Raw genomic sequence first — 23,845 nt, forward strand, 5'->3', positions numbered from 1 at the left:
ATGTTGCCTTTGCAAGGGAAATAGATAACATTGACAGGGGAGTGTTAGTCCCCTCGGTCGATTATTAAAATGGAGAAAGCTGAACGCGTATGCAGTTCCTGCTGACGGTAGGTCAGACCATCTACCTGTCTGTCTAGCCGTTTATCTCTCAATCTTTCCATATATGTGTAAAACTACAGACAGATATATTTACTGTATATCTGATACGTATAGTATGTATTTGTATATCCACATCAACTTACTCAACTCAACTGTATGAGTACTGTCCTGCGTCAGTGTGGGGAATAAATAGACTATCACTATGCCAGAACTGAAGCATGCTGCAACCGTGTGTGTGTGATATAGTGTGTTCTGTGTGTGTGTGTGCACACTGGTAGGCTCCTGCTGTGCTGATTTCAGCAGGAACAGATGGTCCTGCCAGGCCTCTAGTGTGAGAGGACTTGTGAATGTGCATACTGTGTGTGTGTCCTGTTGATGTTCTCCTGTGTTTTTCCACAAATAATCTGCCACACTTACACTTCCTGTCTATTTTACATATGACTACACACATACACAGACCCACTGACACTGATTGTTGCAGTGTAAGTGATATCTTCGTGGTCTTTGGCCTACTTGTCTATTCCATTGACACTTAGCAGCTTAATCCTGCTTGAAAGGATCTTCACTGCTAAGCTCATGTTTGCCAACACACAAAGCTGTCGTGCCACCCACCACTTTGCTTGTGTGTGCCTGAGCAGGTCCGTGCATGTGCGACTGGTTATAAACACACATTACTGCTGCTAAAGGGTTAAAAAAATAACGTGAAGCACTGATGTGCCCAGTAAAATATATAAATGCACCAGAAACCAATAAAAAGGCTGGGTATCGCCAACAAACAGCTAATTAGCAAAATATAAAAGATTTTTGAATCAAGGTTACATGAAACTAGAACCCACGCCCAACAACTAATGCTTTGGTGATTAAGTCAGTTAAATTCCTTGATATAGAGCACAAAAATTACATAAAATAAACCACTGTTACAAAGGAGTTGGGGGGATGAAAATGTATTATTGCTGCTATTACCACTTTGACATTCCATTAACAACTTCAAATCCAATATCTTTTAATCCTAAAGGACTTTATCATACATTCTACAACTGCACTTTATTCATGTTTACCTGGAACTAGGCTGGCAAAGATCCAGGTAAGGCCAAAGCCAAAAAAATGGGTCACAGATCAAAGTGCCAGATCAACTAACCAGGGCAAATTAGCAAGATGTCGCAATCGGAAACATACGCCGGTGGGAGTGGAAAGTTCTCTAGCTAATCTACTAGCAATGTGCTAATTCACAAAATCACATGCAGCCACTTCATTTCAGTAATAACACAATGCACCAAGCAACACTGCAAAATACCATGTAAAAAACACATTTTAGATGGTATCTTACAATGTAAGAGTAGGTTTCATGTTTCCTGTTTCCTTATGAACCCAGTTGGGCATTTCATGTCAATGTGAGGCAGCTGAAGGAGAATGAACAGATGTTTGACATAAGGCCAGACTCTATACTGCACGAGGTCTTGTAGGGTGAGAGAAACGTTCTCTGGATAAATCTGACACCTCAGGAGGGGGATTTATCCCAAGAAAGACTACTTCATTATAGACTATTCCTCTTAAAATCTGTGTTAGTTGAGTTGTATGATGTGCAGAAAAACATCAAATATTGTTAACTTCAGAATTCTAAACCATCCTTAAGGTACTCAAGTTAAAGTTACTGTGCCAAGTGTGGAAAAATGCATGCTATGCACTTGTTTTTTTCTTTCCTTTATGTGATATGAGGCTGTAGGTATTAAAATTTCAGATTATCTTAAAATGTTGAACTATTGAGATGAAATTTGGAGATAAAAATTACACTTTGAGATAACCCGATCAGAAAAAAACTTCCATACATTCATAATAAAGAAGGAAAATCCTTGAAAGAGTTTTGGTGAGATGCTGATGCTCTTGTGTGCTTGGCATTGTCATTATGGATCGATTTATGTTTAGAAATGTGTCAAAAAACCTGATACTCTGTAAGCTAAAGAAGTAGCTTGGCTGACTGTAATAACCACTAAAAGACAAATCCTTCCATGTGCCTTGTACTGCGATTCTTCATTTCCCTCTGACACCCTACGTTAAGCTCAGTTCTCTGAGTTCTGCTCTACTTCATCAAAATACCAGTATGTTTGAACACCATAAATATGACTTGCAAAGCCCTAAACATTTGGGGTGATGAGTCAGTGAAGTGTGACAGAGCAGAGGCATAGACTTGGTATTGAACACACAGTTTTGGGCAATCCACCGGTGCTATTAGGTGGACATTCTGACAACAATTTCATCTGGAATTCCAAATATATCAGCACTTCTGCCAGCAACTATCATCCCCACATCAGACACAAACATAAGCTATGGTTTTAGTAAACTACTTGCTGAAAACCTTCGTAAATGATGTTTGTGATTTACTCCAAATGTTGTGCTCGGAAACTCAAACACGTTGGCAATACGGCCAGGCACAAAAATGTCCGTGTCCACACCTTTCAGTCAAAAAACTGCCAGTGCACATATTTAGTAAATCCTCACAATAACTTTTTTACACCAAAACTGGGTTTTTCACTGGGCTTAAATATTAAAAATGATCTGGGCAGAATTGAGGCCAGAAATGATTTAATATGTAATGTTGTTAAAACCATCCAAATTATGAAATGCATACTGCAGTCGTGAACTCATTAGAACAGCTAGGGTTATCCAGATGTGAAGTAATCCCCTAATGGTCTTCTACTGTGATACACTGGACAAACTAGAAGGCACACACACACACACACACACACACACACACACACACACACACACACACACACACACACACACACACACACACACACACACACACACAACCACAAAGAACTGTTAGTAGTAATATGTCCACTCTCCCTCTATCGTTCCATTTTCATTAATAAAATCAGTAGTGTGGCGAGTGGAGACAGATGAGCAGATTAGCAAGATTTACTACAAAAGCTAAATCACATCCAGTATTTTCATATCCAGCAAGGATATAAAGTAACACTTCTGACAATAATAAGAGTAATAGGAGTGTGTCCTGCCATTCGTTCTCTTGCTTGTCATTGTTTTTCTCATTTTCACTCTGAAGCTATTTCCTCTCTGTCTTGTGTTCATACTGCAGAGAAAACAGTGTCTTGAATGCAGATTGCTTTACCTTTCAGATAAAGTGACCAACTATTGATTTCAGTAAAACTACAAACAAGAAAAAAGCACATTCATTCTTAAATAATAACAGATACCGGAGGCCCTGTGTGAACACATATATTCCTGTTACCTAAAAAAAACGGTTTATGCATGTCTGATAGTATTCCTAAAACGTGTGCCACATTAGGGAGCTTCATTTTCTCTCCCATCCCCCTTGCTTGTTAATCTGCACTGCTTTAGCAGCATCTGATCAGTGCCTCCATTCATTGCAGGTCAATTTGGGCTGTGTGCTCGATATGGCTGTCTCATTACACACTTCCTTCCTGTCTGCCTCTCCGACTCAGGGGAGAAGACGGTGGGACTCAGAGGCGAGAGGAAGGAACAGGAAGAGAGAGAAAGGAAAGGAAGGGTGGGACTTGATGGGGGCAGAGTGTGACCAGAAGGGAGGTTAGAAATGAGAAGATAAGACGGGGAAAAGATAGAAATATACAGAATGAGGGAAACAGAAAAGGTTTACAGTGTGTGTGTGTGTGTGTGTGTGTGTGTGTGTGTGTGTGTGTGTGTGTGTGTGTGTGTGTGTGTGCGTGTGCGTGCGTGCATGCAAGCCACAGGGACTATTGATGAATAATTAAAAACAATTTAGCATGAATTATGATTGACCCATCTTTTAAATTATCTGATTATCTTATATCTAATCTGATGATATATCCATATAAGATTAACACTTTAAAATGAAAGGAATATTCTAGTTATTTTTAAACCCAAGTTGGGTCTCTCTCATAAAGCAAGAAATCGACTCTCTAGCCTTGTGTATGTGTGTCTGATCACTGGCTTTCTTGATTAACATATGTCACAGAGTAAATAAAATGACAAACCTCTACTGACTTGACATTTATCGTTGCTCATGCATAACTGCATGTGTTCCTAATTTGGGCCTGATAATAATTTCAATAGTTCCTAAAAGGAAACACAAAATCATCAAAAAGCACCAATTATATTTTGGATGCCTGCAAAATGGAAGTCAATCACCACCAAGTCATCGGGGGGAAATTATCTTCACTGTACTGATTAAAATAAAGAAGCAGTTGACTAAGGTTACAGTATTATCATGGTCACAGTTAAGCAGAAAAAAAAGAACAGGAAAGGAACAGTGCCCCCTTGGACTGAAGTCGGTATCCTGACACATCTGTACTCAAAAGTTCACAATAAAAACTAGGGATGTCAACAGGACGGACACTAACTGTACCTTTCAATACCAACACTCTGAAAATGTGACAGCACATGATCATTTTTTAATTGCAAAGGTACCGTAGGCCCCATATTTACTGAGAAGTGCAAAACAACATTAATACTCAGATACTAATAGATATTAAAAATGATTGCAACAGTATTCATAAGAACAGTTTCAGTCTTCTCCTCCTCCAACTTCACACAACTTCACAAAGCACTGCAGCAGGACAGGCAGGCACACAGCCCCTTCCCCACTAGCAGCTGAACGCGTGAGCAGTAGCACAACAAACTTGGCGTGCATCTTGAAGACTGACAGCTCAGCTTTATGAGGAATCATGAGAGGTCAATAAAGTTCCTGTTTCAACAGCATTGGCATACTGTATTAAACAGTTATTATAAATATTAACTCGGCACACACCAACGTTAACCATTTAACTATTAGCAATTATAGCTGTCCATTAAGTTATTATTAAAGCAGTATCTAGCACGGGAATGTCAAACTTATATCACAGGCCACATAGACCCCACTTTGACTTTATGTGGGCCAGACTGATGATACTTCCCATTCTGTCAGTGTAAAAAGTTTAACTGTGCATTTAATCAATGAGATATCTTAATATAATGCAGAGATAAAGAAATGCTGATAAAGAAATGCTGCTGTAGTAAATTAAAGAAGTCTGTCAGGATGACTTTGGGCTTAAATTGCAAGAAGTAATGTGGAGAATTACAGATTTATCTATAATTTAATTACTTTGGTGAAGGAAAAGCTCCAAAACTTGTGAAAATAAAGTTAAAAGTCCAAAAATAGAGTTCTTCTTCCCACATTTTCCAAAGCCTTCCAGCAAGCCAGATTGGAGTCTTTGCCGGGTCGATTCTGGCCCCTGGACGTAATATTTGACATCCCTGATCTAGCAGCTGTGACTAACAATAAAACAATAATGAATAATGTTAGTGTCGGAGCTAGGCAGCAAACATTGCCAGTCCTGGCTGTCTGTAACATTAACAGACGGTGCTAATTTTACAAGATAACATGTTTTTTTTGCATGTGCGCCTAAAAAAATCCCCTTGAAGGTGAGAAAAGTCTAACAGCACTATACTGAAAGAGTGGCAGCTGAACTTAACAACTCTAGTTTATCAACACCACAAATACGGTTCTAAATCACCAGAAGCACTGGAAATAAACAGGGCTATATGTGAATACATTTACATGCCTCTTGATTTTGTCGCAAAAATGGTATCAAGATCCGAGTATTTTCCTGGGTGTCGGTATCGAGTTTGAAACTGTAGTATTGTGACAACTCTGACTTCCTTCTTTCCTTCTGTCATGGCTACTTTTGCTGCTAGAGGGCTTTGTCACTTGAACTTAAATGTGTCATTTTGCTGCACTGCTGCTGTTTTACAATTTATAAAGTTAGAAGACTGACATCCTGCTGGTCCAACAGGTGAAGGTGTTTATCTGTCCAATGCGCTTTGTTGGAGAAAAGAGCCTTTTTCTCAAGCAGACTCTTGTGCAAGTATTTCACAGCCAAATGTCCAGCCACCACGGTCATGGTCGCTAACAAGAAGGAAAGCAGGCAGCAGAGAAAACCATCCTCACGCTCTGTCTGTTGGTTTTTTTTAACAACTTCTTGGTCAAATGAATTAAAACAACATGTGACCAAAAATCTGCATCTTCTCTGCTTTTAGATTCAGACCTGCTCATCTGTGTGCAAGTGTGCGCATGTGGGGAAAGCATTAAACTGCACCAAGGCATTAGACAAAGGAAGGAAAGAGAGTGAGAAAGCGATTCAGGCTCAACTTTTCCCATTGGGATTGCTCACCATGGCTACGGAAGCATTTTCAGCTGTATGTGTGACATAAGGAAGTGTAAACAAGACACATGTAGACAAGGAGTGAATGAATGATAACATGGCGGCAATGAGATACTATCATGAGCTACTCAAATGAACCTATATGTAATGTTGCTAGGAAGAATCAGACTATATGCAAATTACACTGCAGTAAATATTATTTAAATCAGACTCTCAAATATTGGATAAATAAACATTGCAGATAAAGTTGCAAATCTCATGTTCCATATATAGGACTGCAGCTACTTATCCACAAGATACACGATCCCCTACAGAAAACACGCAAGGCGGCAGGAAAAAGCGGTGACCCAATACAAATGGAAAACAGAGAGCGAGAACAAACAGCAACAAGAGTCTATCACATCTCATCTTACAAGCAGACAATCAGACCCCATCCATATTTTAAGAGCTACGGAAAACTGTAACAATGGGCTGTCATGATCCAAGATTAGTGGAGGGCAGTTTTAATGAGGGGGAGGGCACAGAGGCATCGTGTTTCCACGCTGGCAGCCAAACTCCAGTATCTACTGAGGGCAATTTGTCAGAATTCGGTAACAAACCATCAGAAAGAGTAATTGAACTTCAGCAATAAATCCAATTTTGTAAAGCGTCATATTATGAAACCAAGCGAATTCAACAGTAGCTCAGTTACTGATCATCATCACAACATTTTATATTACTGTTGACTACAAATGACAACTTTTGGTTGTATCAGCAGTTTGCTGATCATTTACTATCTTTTCCTGAAAGAGAAGTAAATTGGCAAAAGGTTGGCTCGATACAAAACACAACTGTCTCCGTTTTTCCTCTGCAATAGGTTTGTCGACATTTGCATAAAGCCATATAGCCAATGTTAGTGATGATGAATTATTCATGGGGTATAAAGGGAAGAGACTTTTACAGTGTGGTCCTGCTTGACAGTTGTGTTATGGACCCACCAAATGTTTGTGTGTGTGTGTCGGTGCGTTTGTGTGCAAGGGTGTTGAGTTAGAGTCAGAGAGAGAGAGTCTAAGAGAGAGAGAAAGAGAGAGAGTGATGCGCTCTGCTACACTCACCGGCAAAGTCACTGCTTTCTCAAGGACACTGCGGCTAAGGGGCAAGAAAGAAAGAAAGAAGGGATGGCAAAGAAGAACAAGCCAGCATAGGAGAAAGACCCTTGGTAAAAGACTGAGAAAGATAAAGAAAGAAGCAGAGACTAAACTCTCTGCCTTGTGGTATACCTCTGCCAACCAGTGAAACTGCAGTTTATGTTTACTCATATAATATATGTATTCAGATAACCGTGGTCTTCACCTTTGACCAGCAAATTAGGTTTACTGTTTGTGGGCAAACAGAATAAAATTTCATCTACATGTTCCTGAGATATTGCTTTCAGCAAAATGTTACAAGGTCATAGTGACATTGATGTTTACATTAAAAAGCAAAAACAAACAAAGAAAATAACAAACAAATTATTTTTTTACCCCTTTAGTCAAAAAAACAAACAAATTTTTGAAAATCCTCAATATGCTATATTGACCTTGAGTCTGACTTGTGACAGCTGTGGACAACATGACTATCCACAGCTATCCCTGATGCTGAGATATAAAATGGAAAAAAAGACTGAATGTTGTAAGCAGCAGGCTAAAAAAAGTCTAAAGAAAGAAGGTCTGATTATTTGGGATGAACATGGCAGCATGCTTGATTGTCTTTGTGTATGTATAACCAATTAATTTATTGGTTATTACAGTTCATGTTTAGGTTTATTCATAATTTATTCTAAATCACCTTATAGCTTTAAACTCAAAAACCTAAAACGAAAACAAATCCCAGAGATAGCGAAGTCCAATATAATGACCGATATTTTCATTCTCATGAAAACCCGACAGATAAACATGTGTTACGTTTAGTTTTTTAAGAATCTTTACCAAGATAATATTACAATTCAGTTTAAAAATAATCTTGTTTTTTTGTCATAACAAGTCGTGAATTAATTGTTTATACTCCACGCCTGCTTACATCAGCTGGTCGTGGTGTCTTTTTCGACAGGGAAGTTGCAGAGTGTGGACAAACTATGCAACATCTACACTTGGTCAAAGGGTCTTTCTCCTATCTTGTCTTTACTTTTTATATTTTCATTTAAATGTTGATAAGAAGATATTGGCAAATAGCAAATATTAGTCAATATATCAAATATATTGGTTGGGTTCTAACAGTATGTGTGGCATCTTAGTGTGGCTCAAAAATGATGTTAATTTGTGATTTAAGGACTAATGTCTGCAGCACCATTAACACAAACTAAATCTACTCACGGAACACTGACAAGCTCCCCAACTCAACATCCCAGCGAGCAAGCACACATGGTAAAGTTATGTTACTCACACTGTGAAGGAAAGCAGTCAAGCGTGTTTTTCTTTTGCCTGGTTCAGTCTCACCAGCAGTCCACTAAAACCTCTATAGCAATCAATTATTTACACATAAACACACACACGCAGACCCCAAAACAGTCCCACTGAGATGATAGTGGGGAAGACCGCTGGGTGAACTGCATAAAAGCTACTTTACATACATAAGTAGGCAGTTTACCAAAGCAGAGTGAACCCGGCAACCACTAGGACCACAGCCCCTGATCCACTGTGATCAGTAAATATGTCTAACTTAAATTCATTGTCAGTGTGAGACCACAATGAAAATGAAACCACAAATGAAGATGAGGCACTCATTTTTCTCAGATAATATCAGGATAAGTTGTAATGTACAAAAACTTCTACAGACGGTTGGGAGTGTATGAGATATACACAGAGACAGAGGAGCAGATCTTCAGGTATATGTATACTTTTCCAACAGGTTTGAAGGTTAAAAAGCAAACAAACAAAGAAAAGAAAAGGAAAGCAGCAAATTCATATTGCTAGTAATTTTATTTTGTCAGTCAACTATGTAAACAGTTGGCCAACAAATACATCTGTCAACCCATCAATAAATTGCATTGATGAGTAAGCAGATGTTTTAACAACATAGTAGGTACACAGACTGTTAACTGGGGGAACATATTGTACAAGCTAGCAAAAATACATGTATTATAGGGAAGTGGAAAAACACATAAATGTGTGATACCCGTTTATGTGTACCCATAAATCAAAATCAGACTTGCGTGTGCGCGCACACACACACACACACACACACACACACACACACACACACACTCACTCACACACACACACACACACACACACACACACACACACACACACACACACACACACACACACACACAAGGTACAAAAATTCCAATTAAGATGTAAATCTTGAATTTGACCGGATTCCATCTGTTCACTCACAAGCAAATTCGGCCCCTCTTTAAAACCTTTTGTATGCTGATGGGGGAACTGTTTCTATTTAGCAGATTTATGATGGAATTCTTTTTGCCGAATAGTTCCCAAAGCGTTGCTGAACATCTGTCTCTTTTCCTCTTTTGGCCAAAAAAAATCCCTTCTTTGATCGTTTTCTAGGTAAAATTCAGCACAAAATAAAGCCGTGTCTATATTACTTAAGTATGAAACCGTCATTTCTTTTGAACAGCCTCTGATGAAAGCACTAATCTTGAGAAGGGTAACAGAAAACACGAACAGACTTAGTTTTGGCCTCAGTGGGCTCAGTGCATCAGTCTCTTTGCTACAGGGCTTGTCTTGCTTTCAGAATTACTGGTCTAAACTGTCAACACTGAGCCACCCAACTATAGCAGTAGCAACACTTTAAACTACAGTGTGAAACAGAGTTCAAGACAGCCTACAGAGGTACAGTATACAGACTACTCACTCACCCTCCTTTGGCCTCCTATTGGTTTATCTGTCCACTTTTCCCCCTGTCTGTCAGTTTGGAGTCACGGTGTTTGAGCAGGCAGGGTTCAGCACCTGAGAAGACACAAGTTTAAAGTCTGGTCAGTCACTACAACGGCACTTAAGGGCAATGTTCTGCTTGACTTAAAGCGATCACAGGGGGAGAACGTATCATAAGACAGATATTTTTCACTGCAAAACTTGCTTTACTTTACTTTTTCCTTTGCCTTCATCAGAAACATCAAAAAGAAAGGGGATAGGGAAAACAAAACCTTAGCTAAAAAATGTAAAAAAATTATTAGAATTGTAGCAAACATTTCTAAAAAGAAACTACAGAGAAATTATTGCATCTCTCTCTTTTTTTTTCCTCTCGTAGAAAATGAAGAAGTGCACCAACTGGCATAATCTTCGCTAACCAGAAAACTGACCCTAAAGAGGAAGTAGACTATTATTTGCATGTGTCACTTAACACAGCAAAGTGTTTGAAACGAGAACTTGCATGCAAACAGTTCGATCACATTGCACTCTATCACAGAACTATCTATGAAATGCTGTTGTTCATTCCTCTAAGACTATCTATTAATTTAGCTGCACAATTCATGCAACATTAGCCACTTCCCAATGATGACATAATTTACTACCTGACGCATTTTTCTTCCGTAGAGCCATCACAGCACAAAAGGTTGCTTATTTTTGTTATGATAAGCACTTACTACTTTTCACCTCGCTCTTCTACTTCTCTTACACAACTACCTTTTCATAGTTGCTGAACGCTTCCTGGTCCTATTTCACAATACAACCTTGCTCTTTTCTTTTAACAAGCTTTAGTCTAGAAAGAAAATTATGAAATAGTTTTGTATTAATACTAGAGCTGGGCGATATGAGATTTTTTCATATCACGATATGTTTTTTTCATTTCAGGCGATAACGATATCTATCACGATATAAGCCAAATAACTATATTTGTAAGATTTAAATGTGCCGTTGCTCACAAGTAAAATGTGAAATAATCAGCAGCTTGTTTTTATTTAAATATTTATTTCCCATAATAAGTTCAACAGGGTAGATGTACTTAAGGAACATGAGACTTTTTCAGATAAATAAAGGCAAATAATTGCAAACTACACAAAAGGCAGCCGCTAAAGCGTTTAAGTTTCAAAATAGAACAAACAAAACAGACTAAATTGTCAATTCCACTTAGAAACAAAATATTAATTCTAAAAATAAATCTTAGTTTGTTTTACAGAAGAACAGACAAAACTGACTAACTTTTGTCAATATCAAATAAACTGAGAACTAAAAGGAAATTCTCAATCTCTCCTTGTTGTATAGCTGAGCTTTTCAAACAGTTTTAACAGTTACTTTAGTCTGACAAAAGCCGAATGACGAATTAGCGCTTCCAGTCAGAGACTGAGGCTACGTCCACACGTACACGGGTATTTTTGAAAACTGAGATTTTCCGTTTTCGTTTTAAAAAATAATCCCGTCCACACATAAAGGCAGAAATGAAGGAAAACGCTGCTATGAACATGCCAAAGCAGCAGGTGGCGCTAGATTCCTAACCGTGCAGAAATGTTGGCCAATCAGAAGTCTAGAAGCCTCGGTGGGAAAAAGTAAACAAAGCTGGGGCATAGAAGCAGAACCGAGTCGTATGTGTGGAGGGACAGTAACTGTGTGTATAAGTAAGCATTTAAACACTGCAGAGAGTAGAATTAACAGTATTGTAGAAATTCATTTCACCGAAACAATAACGTGGCGCACAGTGTGACGCATGCTCCAGTTTATTGTATTTCCAGACTTGCTTTCGGCACATTTACAGTGCACGCTACTCTATTTTTTGTCAGACTTGAAATAGCCGAAATACCTTCCCACTACGGAACTTCTATGGCTCTTCCGTTCGACAATCTCTCCGGCATTGGAACCATCATCTGTTTTCTCTTCGGTCACGCTCGGTTGATTTTTCTAGTCGGCGCACTCATTTCCTCCATTACGCGCTGGCTCCATTACCCGCTGGCTGCTTCCCAAACAAACACACGTGCGTGCGGCTTGGCACTTGTGCTGACGCTGCGGCTGTGATTGGTTCGGCTCTGCGCTACTTAATTTGGATTGGCTGACCTTTTTTTTCTTTGAGGACAAGAGCGGCGAGGTCTATCGCGATAGCTTAATTTCTCTATCGAGTAAAAGTTATATCGCGATACATATCGTTATCGTTCTATCGCCCAGCTCTAATTAATACTCTGATAACACATTGCTGGTTTATGTTCTGTGTTTCTGCGATGCAGTAAAAGGTATGATTGATCTGCTTTACCAGGAAAGTTGTCACGATGTCCTGAATTCAGTCCCAATCATTCCAAAATCATATCACACACCCCTACTTTAGAATTAAATAAACAAAAACGTGTTAAGGTGGCAGATGGTAAGAAGTGCAGCTGTGCTGATAGCAACAGATTGTGGAAAATTGTGCAATATTAAAATTGGGTAGTTGCCATTAATAATTTCTAGAGCCTACAGTCTGCCCTGTTAAGCACAGTTTTATCACATTTCAAATTCACTGCTAAAACACATTAAAGAATAACAGATGAAACAACTGGAGACAGTAAATGATGGGTTTTTCATAACACAGTAAAGACCAACCACCCTTGAATGGTGGATCATGGTGGTAAAGATTTTGGTTGCACACCTTCTTTATGTGTGCACTGAAGAGATTTCTGAGTATAGGTCTGAGAAGCTATATACTGTTGTATATTACAGTCAAATCACTAACCTATGAGACACTTTGTGAAAAAAAGAAAAGAAATTGATGTTCCTGAAAAACCAGATATAACAGACTGACAGTGGCGCACCCTCAAAAAAAAGTAACAAGACACTATCATACAGCCAAGAAAATCAAAGCAAAACAAATAGTGAGTATTTGCTGTGTGTTCTTTCGAGAAGCAGTCACACCTTGGATAATAGAGCATAAATAAGGTGCGGCACTGGCAGGTGTAATGGATCTCATGGTTCTGCAAGACAAACTGGTTTCCAGAGATTTTGTTTGTCAGTCTATTCATTATGTTTACACGTGCATGCAAACACAGGACGCTGCAAAGACTGCACACACACACACACACATACAAACACAGGCACATTTTAATGCTTTTTACTAATTGTGTTCACTAAATTGTGTACACTCACTGGCCACTTTATTTGGTACACCTGTTCAGCTGCTCATTAATGCAAATTAACAGTCTAATTATCCAATCACATGGCAGCAACTCAATGCATTTGGGCATGTGCACATTATCAAGACAGCTTACCTAAGTTCAAACTGAGCATTAGAATAAGAAAGAAAGGTAATTTCTTTCACTTTGAAGGTGGCATTGTTGTTGGTGCCAGACAGGCTATCAAACCTTGACAAAGATGGGCTACAGCAGCAGAAAATCACACCAGGTGCCACTCCGGTCAGCTAAGAACTATCGCTCTGTCGTGGTGAAGAGAGAGCTGAGGCTGAGGCTACAATAGGATTAAATAGGATTAAAATTCCAAAAATTAGACAATATGAGTGACTGGATAAGCACTGAGTCTTGATTTCTGCTATGACATTCAGATGGTGGGGTCAAAATTGTGTGCAAACAAATTAAAGCACCCTGCTTTGTGTGGTGCAGGGGATGTTTTCTTTGCACACTTTGGACCCCTTAGTAGTAACTGTGCATTGTTTAAACCCCACCGCCTACCTGAGTATCGTTGTTGACCGTGTCCATACCTTTATGACCACACTGTTATAAAGGTGTTTCCAGCACCTTGTTGAATCTATGTCATATGGAATTAAAGAAATGCTGAAAGTAAAAGTGGGGCCAACCAAGTACTAACAAGGTACATCAAATAAAGTGGCCGGTGAGTGTATATTTCACTTTAATGATGTTATTTTGCATGCTTTTGGGGTGGGGGGTTAAGCACCTCAGGGTCTTGTTTATGAGTGACAGGAGAAGGGAGCGGGAGATCGACGACGGATTGGTGCTATGGCTGCTGTGATTCGGACGCTGTATCAGTCCATCGTGGTAAAGAGAGAGCTGAGTGTAAAAGCGAAGCTCTCAATTTACCAGTCGAGCTACGTCCCTACCCTCACCTATGATCACAGGCTGTGTGTAGTGACCGAAAGAATGAGATCACAGATACAAGCAGTGGAAATGAGCTTCCTCCGAAGGGTGGCTGGCCTCTCCCTTAGAGATAGTGTGAGGAGTTCGGCTATACAAGAGGGGCTCATAGTAGAGGCTCTGCTCCTCCACATCGAAAGGAGCCAGTTGAGGTGGTACGGGCATCTGACAAAGATGCCTCCTGGGCGCCTCCTGGGTGAGGTGTTCTGGTCATGTCCCACCGGGAGGAAGCCCTAGGGCAGACCCAGGACACGCCGGAGAGATTATATCTCTCGCCTGGCCAAGGAAGGCCTTGGCATTCCCCCCTTTAATGTAAGGCATAATCTGCTTGTCTTTTTGAAATTTTGGTTTCTCTGTGTGTGTGTGTGTGTGTGTGTGTGTGTGTGGGGGGGGGGGGGGGGGGGGGGGGGTATCTGGAAGGTTTTATATCATTTAATTAACAAGAACAAAGCACTACTCAGCAACTTGGGCCATGTAGAGTATGCAAATATGAACCCTTGAATAGCTAAGCTAAAAGTTAATTAGGACATGTTGTTAATGCTTTCTATGAGTACACTGAGTGCAGACCAACTATTCAAAACAGACACAGCAAAATAAAAAAATGCACCATTATGGGGAAATTTAAAAAACAAAAAATAGAGCATTTTATGCTAAAGATTGCCCATCATTAAGTAAGCAGTCTTTCAGTTTGATAATAATGCATTACAATTTGTGTGGCATATCCTGTGGCAATATTCTGCAGCAACTGACACATAAATTAGATCTCCCACAAAACAGAGATTTAAAGCCACTCTGTAATTACAGATGTGAACATTATATCCTAAAAAATCTCTTCATATTGTTATTTTTCACAGAAAATGTGACAGATATATTATGCAGAGGTATAGTAAGGAACGAGATTATGTTTAGAAAATCACTTTTTACACCTCTTTAGCGCTGGAAAAGTGACACAGATGTGTATTAGTTTCCTTTGTTGCAGAGCACTACTGCAGGAGTTGTCGAATTTCCCAGAGGAACCCACCCGAGGGATTAATAAAGTTCTATCTTATCTTATCTTATCTTATCTTAACTAAGACATACGGCATTGTCAGATAACGATCACCATCGACTGGCACGGCTCTTAATAGAGAGCTCGAAGGAAGAGAAAACAAACATTGTGTCGAGCACTATTTAATTTGCCAATCCTTCACATTTAATTTGCAAACCATTATTGATAGCACAAACAAGAATCTTGATGTCAAACTGAGACGCAACGGTGCAATGAAGCGTAGGCCAAGACATGATTTTACGCTACAGTAGGAGGTATAGGAATTTTACTCAATTCATAAACCAAAAACCCTTAAAAAAAAATTTTGTTTTTACATATGGCCAGAAAAAACACAGATTTGGACTGAGAGGCCTTTCAGAAGAGTAAGGTACTTTCAACACAGCCGAGGGAAGCTGGAGACAAAGATGACCAAGCAAATTACACACCTAACCCTAACCCTTATTTTCTGACCAGCAGGAAACCCCCTATTAATTACTCAATTTAATAATTCCTCAACCAAACAGCAAAAAGTAAAATCCACATGCTTTCAGAGCAACTGCCTCACATAATAAAGGAATTATAGCTAAAATCTCCACTTTTTAAGAAATGCCTACAAACATGCCTTAGTTAACAGTTAGAGGTGGGAATCACCAGAGGTGTGGACTCGAGTCACATGACTTGGACTCGAGTCAGACTCGAGTCATTAATTTTATGACTTTAGACTTGACTTGAAAAAATGTTCTAAGACTTGTGACTTGACTTGGACTTTTACACCAATGACCTGGGACTTGAATTGGACTTGAACCGGTTTACTTGAAAAGACTTGATATTTTACCCCAAATATAAAATTTAACATGCATATTATATAGAGATTGAAAATGTGACGTCATTCACGGGTAGAACCGCAAAGGATTCTGGGAACTCGTGGCAAGCGGTACTAGCGCACGCAGGCTTTCAATTGAAATCAGTCACACAGCGATAAAAAGAAACACAAAAATGTCAAGAAGCTGTTGTATTATTAACTGCAATAGCCGGTCGCATGACAGCCACGGGAAGCCGACGGGTAAAGAGATCGGTTGTTATCGGATTACGTCGTTGAAGAGAAATTGTTCGAGCCATGTTTCCGAAGTAACAAAGAGGCGACGGGTGGCCTGGATTGCAGCCATTCAAAGATCAAATATAACGTCCCAGAACACTCCAGCTCACAGGTTAGTCTGCTCCAAGCATTTACACAAAGGTCAGTCTGCTGTTGTAGTTAATGCGTCATTTTTCTTAACATAATTGGTGATATAGGTTACAAGCAAGTCTGGCGCTGAACAGAAATTGTCGCTCCTTTGTTTATTGTGTATAAATAGTGAATTGTCCTGACACAATATTGCGTTTCGCTTGTGTTATTATGGTACATTGACAAAAACATATACTTTTATTCACAGAGTAAAACAGTTGTTTTGTATCACCAATTGCCCAGTGCGATTACAGCATACAATATTATTGTCACTGCTACATTTCTGTGATGGGTACCAGAAATTATTTCCACTGCTAATTAATTACCGTTGAGCGCAAAGGTCCTATTAATAAACGGTTAAGGAATGTGTATTTATGACGACAATTTGTGAGACTGGTAAACTTATGATACGTACGATGGTCTTTCGTTCTACACGGTGCATTTCAAGGTCCTGCACCCATCCGTCGGTAAACTGTACCTGGGCTTGTTGCAGTGACCGGAAGTTACTAAACTTCATGAGTGTATGCACTCACTCCAAGAACCGTATGATTATAAATATGCATATAAATATGCTAAGATGAGATAGCTGACTTCATCTAACTAGCAAATGTTTTCCAGGCTACGTTGGTGATGCAGTTTTTTTTTAATGTGTATGATATTTTTGTCATGCGATTTGTCCTACAACCGCATCCAAGAATAACATGCAGCTTATCTCAGAACTGTTGGTGAAAATTATTCTTGGAGCTAGGTTTAATTGAGCTGCATTTTAAAGAGGTGCAATTTCACAATTTGTGTATATTTTCTAAGTTCACTATTTTGTCATGTGTTGAGAAAAACACAGATTTAAAAATTACATGGTCTAATATTTACATTTAGCATAACTGCAACATGCTTTTTTTCGGGGGGTTTTTTAAGACTCGAAAGGACTTGAAATTCAAAATTTCAGACTTGTGACTTGACTCGGACTTTTACACCAGTGACTTGAGACTCGACTCTGACTTGCCTGACATTACTTGAGACTTGACTTGAGACTTGAGGATAAATACTTGAGACTTACTTGAGACTTGCAAAACAATGACTTGGTCCCACCTCTGGGAATCACCATACATCCCATGATACGATATTATCACAATACTTAACGCACGATACGATATTATTGCAATTTTTTTTAAATATTTTGCGATATTCAGATTCTGTACATAAAGGTAAACTTTATCAATATTCATTTTATCTAATATCAAAGTCTCACACTCAGTCTTTCTCTCATTTCAGTCAGTTTTATTGTTGACAAACTGAACTGTTTGTATTACAGTCTAGTCCAACTTAACTGAATGCAACCATCTGGTACAATTATAGCTATTCTGAACTATGCAATTTATGAAAACTATGCAGCCCCTTCAGCAACTGAAGAATTTGAAAGTAAATTAAAACAAAATATAATTTTACATTAAATAAAAAAGTTTTAAACTTAATTCAAATAAAACATGTCTTAAATTAAAATAAGTAAACTGTCATGTTTATTTCTGCCAAAAAAAAAGTTAAACACATTTGGACAGTGAAGAAATGTCAGGATTCTTGCTCAGAAAAAGGAACATGAAGTCAGAGCATGTTCCAGTCCACAAAAACTTTTTTTGTAACAAAATATCGATTTCTGCTGTCCCTGTATCGATACATTATTAGCAAACAAAATATCACGATACTACACAGTATCGATTTTTCCCCCACCCCTATTAACAGTATAAATGTAAAGCTGCAAAGATTTCTGCTGCTTCTTGGCTTGTTGTGTACGAAATGACAACATTTAGATTAAAATTGTGGACACCAAACAAAGTGGCTCCTGCTGTGCAGGAAACTAATGGGAATACAAATAAATAAACAAACAGACATGTCTCCATTTACACTCCTATCAAGGTCAGGGCTGTGCTCTCTGATGCACATGCTTCATGATACTATGCAACAGAATACACCGCTACCCTCATTTTCCACACGTCTTATTAAAGAACATTGTCACCCGGGGCCTTTGAATTCACTGGATAGATTTTAAAACCTTTCATCCTTCATATTTTGTGGGTTTCATGTGCTGAGTACAGCTACCTTCACCATGCTTTTGTCTACTGTGGATTACTCACAGAATCCCAGATAAAAGAGACTTTTTCATTAGTATAGAGCCCTCATAGTGTAATGTGTGCGGATGTTGCCATTAGTCAGACAATAACGTACTTCTGTTGTGTTGTATTAGTGTGTGGGTTTTTTTTTTAAACTGCTACAGCTATCAATGATTTATTAGGTTTCCTGAGTGCAGCATGTTGAATATCTAGGGTTTATTTGATATTAATTCAACTCATGACATAAGTTGGCCCTCTACATTTGGGACTCTACTCCATTTCTTTTCACTGCTGTTGACTTATTATGGTGAATCATTTTCATTACAGCCATGCTCTTGCACACACCCATCAACTTTATATTCATTCAAAAAATATTGACAATTCTCTGAAATAATTAAGCTCTCCTGAGGACGGTGTGTGTGTTGAGTACGTGAGCTATAGCCTATGCTTTTCCTAGCCCAAGGTGAATATAACCAGACAATTAAAAAAGTCACAGTGAGACATACACTCTGGAAGAAACCCTGGAAATGTTTTTCTCTTTTCATATTTCCTCTTTGTAGAGAAGGGCCAACCCATGGATCTCTACTGACTCAGCCTTGGCTTTAAAAATTCCACTCAGGAAACAACTAGAAGGGGACGGGGAAACAAACAGAATATGAGCACTGGGTAGAAAGGGAGATAGCATGTGATTCGGCACTATAGAAAATCCAGTGATACCGCAGAATGATTGAGGGTAAGAAACAAAGATGTCGGGAAACAAGTATACATCAGGAATAAAAACTAAAAGGTGCCAGGGTGTTTCCACGTTCAACCTGTTGTTCTTCATTCCTGTGGAGGAAGCTTCGCTTTTCCTCCTTCCACTCAACAACAAAAGCAATCTAAGGTCATACAAATGAAGCCGTTGCATAGTCATTTACTGCCGTCTGCCTTTCTTTATCCTTAGAAGTAAGAGCTAAAAGAAATTAAATAGCCTGTCCTTGTAAAAGAAATGATCCTGAAATCAGTTCAACTGAATCAGAAATATTCAATTTGAAAGTAAAACCCTCACCTATTCTGCTTTAACTACAAAAAAAATAAAGAGGCTTAAATTTCTGTACTACAGTGCCGGTCTGATGTGAGAAAAATTCATGAGAATTTAAATGAGAGCTACCACTGCACAATCAAAAGGACACGCTCAGCTAAACCCTCCAAATTCTCTAAAGGCCTCAAGCCCAATTAGAAAAGGAATGACTTCTATTTAGAAGAGAAGAAACTGTTGTAATGCTATTTCAGCATTGTATCTTTCTACTATTGAACAAAGGGTTTCTCTCCCCTTTGTTCTGCAAAAAAAAAAGTAAAAACAGATCATGACAGCTGGAGTAAGCAAAATTGTCGTGCAGCAACTTTTCACTTTTCTAAAAAACATTACAAATAAATAAATAACTAATAAAAAAAAAACCCTGCTGTTAAAAAAACACATCCACAGAAGGATCAACACACCTCTGCAAAGACTCAGTTCCTTGTTAGGAACTGAGATTACACATCTTAGTTTCAAACATCACTAGAGACCCCTCTATTACACAGCACGACTTTCTGCTTAGTCACTGATCCTGATGTTAGGATTTCTTCTCATTATTAGGTGGAAACGCAGTGCAGGGGAGAGAAGTCTTCAAAGATGCTCCCTGAAATTACCACTTACAAATTAGGATGTGTTAACAGATTAACCTGTTATGCAGCAGAAAACATCCCCGACATTAATGCAGTGTAGATAGCATAATCGAGACACGTATGGACAACCCAGAAAGGTGGACACACAAAGAAAAGAAACTGCTACAGGTTATTTTGTATCAGAGATAATAACACTGACAAAGCTATCACTGGCAGTTTATTTTAATTTTATATTTATTATTTTGAAAATCAACTGCACTGGGTGTTGATTTTGGTTTCCTCCAGAATACAGATTGGAATCGACCAAAACAATTACAATTTCTGCAACCTGCTGACACTGATTTTTGCCAATTTCTATTTTCTCTCAGTAACTAAGATCATAAAAACAAAAATTACCTTTTCTTCGATGCACAATAAAAGAAATGAATAAACTTTACAAATGTTTTTCCCTAAACTGCAGTAAGTTACAGGATATTCTCTCAACTGAACAACTGAAAATAAAACTATAAAAAGAAAAATAGTGCTCTGCTACTGGAAAGAGGTACAAGATAATTAACTGAAAATCAGGTTCTGTAAACCTACCTTATCTTACAATAAAACAAACAGAGAAAAAAAACATTATTTTATTTTTCAGTATGTTTATAACTTCCACAGATAACTGCTTTAACCCGTTGCTCATACCGAGGCTCAACAAGCCTTACTGGTGGCTGGTTGTTGTTGGCTGTGAGCTTTGGATAGTTTTAGCCACTTGGCCTTCGCTAGCATCTTTAAAATGTTCCGCTGAGTGAGGAGGATGTAAGTTTCTGGTTACAAAGGCTTTCATGGTGGTCCCCCCATGGTTTACTTTGGCAAACTTTTTTTCCTCACTCACAGTGACGAGCTTCCATGCTACTGACATGTTAGTGTGTGATATGAATGTGCATGCGACCATTTGCCTGCACTTTTTTGCGCTTGCTGTACAAGCATGAAATGGATAAGCTTTTAATCAGCCATACATGATTCTGACCAGCTGGTAACTGGAAATGAGACGATTCAGGCCCTTGGCCAGTCGATTGATGCATCTTTACTCACAAACATTAATCTCAGCCTGCTTAAAAAGCTCAGATTAGTATTAGTTTTCCTTACTTCTTTATGAAATCTATGACAACACACTGCAAAAAGTAACAAAACAATTTTATGAGCAAAACTAGAAATGACAAGCTGCAGTCAAAACTGGGAATTCTCCTTTAAAAGCAAAATATGAGCATATGCCTGCCCGTCAGCAAAACACTGGGCTATAAAATGGTCTATTTGATGCCACAGCTATGAAAAGTGTTTCATCCCATCCAATTAGCCATGCAAGTGTTTGAAACCAACTGATGCGATTCAGTCTTTTTCTACTTTATGGACCATGGTGAATAACTTTGCTGAAAGAAACAGAAACAAGAAAAAGGCAGGCAGACAGACAAGGAAGGGAAATAAAAAAGAGAAGCCTTGACTCCTTGTGATTCCTTCACCCACACTTGTATCAATACACACACACCGCACAATAACCACACAAACACTAAATGAGAAAGAGTGACTAACACTCGCCCTGGGCTTCATGCAGTAGCTCTTAACAAATTCAAGCCTTACCCAATCATTTCCCTTCTCTCCGGGTTGCCATAGCTACAGCCTGTCTCTGTTTCTGTACTTTGGGAAGGGTGAGACTTTACCACTGTCAGTGCATGTGCGTGTGTGTGTGAGAGAGACAGAAAGAGAGAGGAAATGTGTGTGTTTTTGTGTACTCTGTTGTAACCTCACCAGATGGGGTCTTAACACTTCCTCTCTGTCAGCCTTGTATTCACTCTTAGATGGGAAGGTGTGAGATAACAGAGAGGTGAGCTATGCTGAGAGAAGAGGATTGTTGGGAAAATAACTACAGTCTTGTAACTCCTCCTGTGTCATCCCATTTCAGTATTGAATGAGCAACAACCTGACTTCTACTCTCGGGGCAAAGCACTATGTAATCCATAAATACATTTTTTTTTAAAAACACATAGTACAGTATCAGCAAATACAGCTGGGTAATTGGATGCTGAGGCAAAGGAGTGGTTTCTCAAACAATAAAAAAATCTTATAATCCTAATTCGTATTTAAAAACATAGTGGATTAAGCGACTTTTTTGTTACACTTGACCACTTGATATGTACTTCTATAGGTAGTGCCAAATGTTATTTTAAGTACCAGAGCTCAGATGCAACAATCTGCTGTTTAGGTAGACGACACACAGATTTTACTCAGTTTGTTAGATTACTAATCACAGTAGCATGCAACTGCTATCAGAGGAGGCAGAGAGAAAATGAGCAAGTGAGTACGCATGTCAGCGAGCGAGACACAACGAACACTCCAGAGTTTGCACGCATCTTCTACTGCTAGCGTAGAAGATCCATGCGAGCGCTCAGGTCATGAAAGTCAACGGACTGACAGAGATGGAAGCGTGCATGTCTTCAAAAGTGTGAATTACACCAGATGCCACCTTGCAAGTGTGTGTGCTTGTTTGATATCAGGTAGATGACAAGAACGATATAAACACTTGAGGATCAACATATCACTAAAGCTCCCACCATCTGCCCGCCAGCAGACAAATATAAACACAGTCTCCTCATACTCTGCTATTTCTTTATCTTCCAGTATCGCTCCACTTTTCTCTCTCTTCTAGCTCTCTGCAGTCCTGCCATCCGTCATCATTAGGAGGCGAATAGATGACCTGTCTACACACTCTCTGTCCATTTACTCTCTAGAGGAGAGGAGAGGAGAGGAGAGGAGAGGAGAGGAGAGGAGAGGAGAGGAGAGGAGAGGAGAGGAGAGGAGGATGAAGGGGGGATTTGTGATTCATAGAATAAGGCTTGATTAAATAAAATAAGGAAAAGTGTTGAATAAAAATCTGTGGTCAATGAATTTTGCTCCTCTAATGTACACAGTAATATTTAGAATGATCATTTTACATATGTGACCTAGAGATGATCATTAGGGAAACTCCTGCACTTTACCTGATTAACTGATTTCATCACTTTTATGGAAAGCTCTTACAATTCACTCTTATAGTATGAGAGTGAATTTAGAAACATATTTTGTGATGTTAGTTAGGTTGCTTAGAGATTAGGTAGGATCCAGGTGAAGACCAAATATCAACTTTTGACCAAAGGTATTTAAAACATATTTTTAATGGTCAAAATAAAAAAAGTGTGATAGATAACATAAAATGGGGTAAAATTTACACTGTATGTGTGCGTGTGAGTGTGTGTGCACGCAGTCAGCTATAAATGACACCAAAATAAGGTAGATGCTTCAGTGTGTTCTGGCGTCAGGTTGTGTTACCAGACTACTTTGGTACAAACAGTCACTGGGAGGTAAGCTGGATAACCAAATGAAAAATCCAACAGCATTTGGTGCTTCATGAGTATTAACTTTGGAACCTGCATGTTTATTTATAACATTTATGCATTTACTATGTATTTATTTATCCTTTATTTAACCAAGAAAAAAAACCCTCTTGAAATTAAAAATTCATTTTACAAGAGTGTTCTGGCAGTATAATCATAAGTTTAGTTAAGATTAGTAGCACACACACAC

At 38.8% G+C, this 23,845-nt stretch overlaps 1 protein-coding gene across 2 annotated transcripts in view; it reads right to left on the reverse strand.

The window, feature by feature from the left end:
• The window catches only part of strbp (spermatid perinuclear RNA binding protein), a 97,315-nt gene that overhangs the window by 46,506 nt on the left and 26,964 nt on the right, over window positions 1–23,845 (reverse strand). For both annotated transcript variants that reach the window (XM_085413677.1, XM_085413676.1), the window contains exon 2: window positions 10,099–10,189. The gene's annotated coding sequence lies outside the window, so the exon portion shown is untranslated. The remainder of the gene's footprint in view (window positions 1–10,098; window positions 10,190–23,845) is intronic.

This window comes from Rhamphochromis longiceps, linkage group LG7, assembly GCF_057381845.1.
Source record: "Rhamphochromis longiceps isolate RC_006_pf linkage group LG7, R_longiceps_female_GT1.1, whole genome shotgun sequence".
NCBI classification, from domain to species: domain Eukaryota; kingdom Metazoa; phylum Chordata; class Actinopteri; order Cichliformes; family Cichlidae; genus Rhamphochromis; species Rhamphochromis longiceps.